The 5,000-nt window shown below is 36.2% G+C and overlaps 1 protein-coding gene across 1 annotated transcript in view; it reads right to left on the reverse strand.

The window, feature by feature from the left end:
• Positions 1–5,000, reverse strand: part of LOC128030958 (lipoma-preferred partner homolog) — a 147,504-nt gene that overhangs the window by 76,800 nt on the left and 65,704 nt on the right. The gene's annotated exons all lie outside the window — the stretch shown is intronic.

A 5,000-nucleotide genomic window follows, 5' to 3' on the forward strand; every position in this document is an offset into this window, starting at 1 on the left:
CATGTCCATGGGGACCTGGCCAATTTCGATGATTCACCATGAAAAATGAAGTTGCTATAACTCAGATATACAATGTCCAATCTGCACCAAACTTCACATGTTTGATAAGACTCCTGACCTGAACAGATTAACATTCCCAAATTCAGTTATAATCATAGCGCCACCTGCTGGCAACAGGAAGTGAATGCTTTACGCTGCAATGAACTACTCCTAGAAATTTAATGAAATCAACATTTTATTTTGTTCAGTCTAATCGTAAGGCCTTTGCGATAGTGAATTGTGATTATCTTGAGTTTTTCGATAAAGGGCGCATCCTCGGCGCCGTGGACAAAGTTTGGTGTCTCGCCATGGGAATAAAATTTGTAACTCAGGCATAAGATGTCTGATCTTCCCCAAACTTCAAATGTTTGATAAGAGTCCTGGCTTAAACACAGCTGAAGGCCAATATTCCATTAGGTGTGGTAAAATGGCTCAACAGCGCCACCTATACACTTTCAACATAACGCGCCTCAAGCTCCGTTTCACATACATGTACGAAAATCAGTACACACATGTAACACACCAATATCTACAAAAAAGTCTTTTGGTACGAAATCCGAATCCCAACAGGAAGTTGGTTATTTAGAATTTTCTCTGCAAAATTGTTGTCGTTTTTGGCATTTTCAGGGGTTGTACTTGAACAAACTCCTCCTAGAGATTTATTCAGATAAACACCAAAGTTAGTCAGTGTAATCTAAATCTAAAGACCTTCGCGATGTTAAATTTACGTTTAAGGGCGTGTCCATGGCGGCCTGACAAATTTTGATGTTTCCTGTTACATGTTTTACGTTGTACAAAACTACTCCTAGAAATTTGATGACACCAACATTTTATTTTAGTCAGCCTAATCTAAAGTTCTTTGCAATGTTAAATTGTTGAGATCCTGAGTTCTTGTTAAAGGGCCTGTCCATGCCACTGTGACAAAATTTGATGTCTCGCCATGGGAATAGAGGTTGTTGTAACTTATGCATAAAATATCCAATCTTGTCCAAACTACAGATATTTGGAAAGAGTCATAGCCTGAAGACATCTAAAGGCCAGTATATAATCATAGCGCCACCTGTTGGCAATTGGAAACATCATGCAGGAAGATTGGCAGATATAAATGACTTTGAAATATTCCACTTATATTTACAACTTCAAATGCATATTTCTCACCGTTCACTTTTTTACTAAAGCCACTCGCTGGCGGTGCTTGCAGCTCTAATTATTATTATTAGGGCTCAAGCCCAAAGAGTGAGAGACCTATTGTTTTCCTTAGGATTATATGTTATTATTATTATTATTTATTCTTCTAATTTTTTTTCCAAGGTTTTGGGGGCTTTTAGGGCCCTTAACATGCATAAAAAGTCTTGAAAATTGGCACACAAATTGGAACCTGCGGCCATTAGGGACGGGCAGATACACGGGCGTGGCACAGGGGCTCTACAGCGTCCCCTAGAATATGGAGGGCCATATATCATACATACTTGCTCGTAGATGTATGAAACTCGGTACACATATAGATCTCATCAATCCATCCAACAGGAAGTTGGCTATTTAGGGTTTAGTAGTCATATTTGTCATCAAAGTTTTGGGGGCTTTTGGGGTCCTTAACATGCTCAAAATTTCTTGAAAATTTTTGCACACCTTGAAATCTGTGCTCTTTAGGAGGCCACAGAGGCTTGGACCCGGGCGTGCCACAAGGGCTCTACAGTGCCCCTGGAACGAGGTCAGAAATTATTAGATTATTAGATTAAAAATTGCCAGGGGATTTTTGATATCTTGAACAGTTTGCTCGTGGCGAGGCGTTGAAATTATGGCGAGAAATGAGAAACAGGAAGTGTCTAATACCATCCACATACATTTTCTGATTTTAATCAAGCTTCATCAGATTATTCGTTGTATGATGTCGATTGCATATATGTGACTATAAGAAGTCAAAGTTATAGCGCCACCAACTGGCAGCAGGAAGTTGAATTCAGCATCTTATTTTTACTCGATGTGCTTCAAACTTCATCAGAATAATGTTAAAACACAGCAGATATAAATCTGCTGGTCGGATCTTGATATCTAAAAATATTGTTGCCGTGGCAACATGTCAAACTGGATTACTTTTCTGGTGATTTTGAGGCATATAACATACTTAGAATTTCACGAAACTCAGAACACACATCAGTATTACTGATAGCTAGACACTGGTAAAAGCTTATTAAAGGGCGTGGAAGAGGCACTCTAAAGTGCCACCTTTTGACAAAAGTGGGAGGGGGTTAGTTTTAGCTACAGACACCAAACTCAGTACATATTTTGATCTTATCAAGATGGAAAACTTTCTAGTCTACAGTCATCAGCTACTACCAACAGGAAGTCGGCTATTTTGATTTGAATATGGATTTTTGGAAAAATTGAGCTGTAAATTAATGCACACACCAAACCTTGCCTACATGTTGCAAAAGAAATTAGGAACTTAAATTGCAAATGGATTTTGGATAGCTTGAACGGTTTTGTCGTGGTGATTTTTTGAAAAGACAGTAAAAAGGGAATCATTAATTGTCTTGTATTTTTAAATTGCAGCTTCCTGACACTTCAAAACATTTTTCACAGAGTAAAAAAAGTCATTCTGAGTAAATATGCATAGTTTCATGACTTTACAACACTGTATGGATAACAGAAAATTAAAATACTGTCAGACATCTCTTCTCACTCTGTTACACTGTTTGAGTGTGTGCTGAGGTTTCCATTGTCTGAGAGAAATAGCGCCCCTACACGAGCAATTCCCGGACTGAAAGGGAGGAGGAGTCTCTCTAAGTTTCACTTTTAAATCGGTTAAAAATACAAATAAATACTTAGATTTAATTCACACTGACAAGCTAAACCAACTTATATGATTATTACCAAGTCAGGGCTCATTAATAATTGATGTCTGGTCAGTGATACATGAGAAAGATGAGATATGAATCACCACTCTGAGCTCGAGCGTCTGGAGTCACGAGTTCAGAAAAATCTAATTTATTCTTGTTTTATAGCTATTAAAAATAAAATATTACAGTGATATCACACAGTTCACCAATTAGAACACACCAAGAGCTAAATTCTGATGTTTTTGAACTGTGTGTGTGAAACTGAAATATCGGCTGCCCATCTGAAATCACCGCCTCCGATCAGCACTTACAGTGTCACAAGCTCAAAACAAACAAATGTATTCTTGTTTGAGTTTTTTAAAATAAAATATTATCACAAATGCACACAAGCCACCCATTATAACATAACAATAGCTAAATGCAGGTGTTTGTGACCCGGTTAAGGGTGAAAGACTATTTGAAAGCTGGACTGGCAGAATAACATACATCTCTCGAGCTGCAGAATTCTGCCATTTTTTTTTTTTTTAAGTGTACAGCTGTACAGTTTCATTTCATCCATATAGAAAAAATATTGCTGTGTTCTGTATTCCTCTGTGTTGTGTTCAACTTTTTAGTTTGGTAGATGAATGTTCCTTTAAATCTCATTTGTGACTGCTTTAAATGTATAAATAGTCCTCACTTTAGATGAGTTCACAAAAATAGATAGCTGGAAACTACTAAATGTTTTATAAAAACCTGACTTTATCATGAATTACAGCAGGAATGTATGTTAATAAAGCAGTTATTAACACAGTGACCAACTATTATCATGTGTCTAAATAATAAGATTTATATATTTACACTAAAATAGTTTATTAATAATTTAATTTGACTTTCTTAATGATCTCATGAACCACTGACAACTCCTAAATAACTGGTTTGAAAATAACGTTATTATACTTAAAGTATGGAAATACAATGATTGAACTTTATAGCTCAAGAACAAAACATTTATAGCTGTATTTATGAACTGCTTAAAGGAGTGCTATTATTATTTTTCACTTTTCCAACTTTAGTTATACTATAATTTTGCTGTGTCAGCATAAAAAAGTTCTGCAAAGTTACTAAGCTGAAAGTCCAATTCAAAAGGAGATTTTTTATTTAACAAAAAAAACTTTTTAAAAACTATAATGAACAAATTGTTTGGACTACAACAAATATTGTCCGGGTTTTGTGATATCACAAATATGGACGAATGGGATGAGAATTTGTTGAGATAGACTAGAGAAAGCAACGAGTGTGATATAAATGTAGTTGACCATGAAGGCTGGAAGAGAAAAACAAAACTCCTTATATTCAGGTGTGAAGAATTATTAGGCATTTTTTCCTTTACTGATAAAATTAGCCCCCAAAAAAAGAGGTTTAACTCTGATTGAAAAATGTGTTACTAAAGTTATATATATTGTTCTGTGAATGTGATCTCAAAGTCTAGATGTTTCGGATTAACCGCTTGAGCCCGCCATCGCTGCTTGCAGCTATATTTAGGGACAAAGCACCGAAGGTGCGTAGGCACCTATTGTAGACTATTGCACCGCAAGTCTATGGCAGCCCATAGAACCGATTGCAGGAAAGTTGTAAAATTTGGCACGCTGATAGAGTACAGTCCCAAAATTAACTATAGCAAATTTGAAGTCTCTAACTCCAACTCTCTAGCGCCAGCTATTTATAATTTCAATATTATAATGCTAATAACTTTTGAACCATAAGCCAGAAAATGGAAATTCTTTTTCCCTCTGAATCCTTGCTCATGCCAAGTGGAATGAGTCACAAAATTCAAAATTCGCAAGGCTTAGTTTTTTCACTATTTTCAATTTTTCGAAAAACCTACTTTTTCGAACTCGTCCTAGACGGTAAGTCCAATTTTCACGAAAATTGGCTCATATCATCTTCAGACAATACTAGCAAAAAGTTATGGAATTCAAGTTGATTTGTTCAACTGTTCTCGAATGACACGTGAACAAATTTGACAAAAAGCACGCAAAAAATGTATGTGAGGATATATCTCGGCAACGGTTTGGCATATTGAGACCAAACTTGGTGGGTATTACAACAAGCATGACCTGATACTACCTGCAGTGTTTT

Source organism: Carassius gibelio, chromosome A16, assembly GCF_023724105.1.
Source record: "Carassius gibelio isolate Cgi1373 ecotype wild population from Czech Republic chromosome A16, carGib1.2-hapl.c, whole genome shotgun sequence".
NCBI lineage: Eukaryota > Metazoa > Chordata > Actinopteri > Cypriniformes > Cyprinidae > Carassius > Carassius gibelio.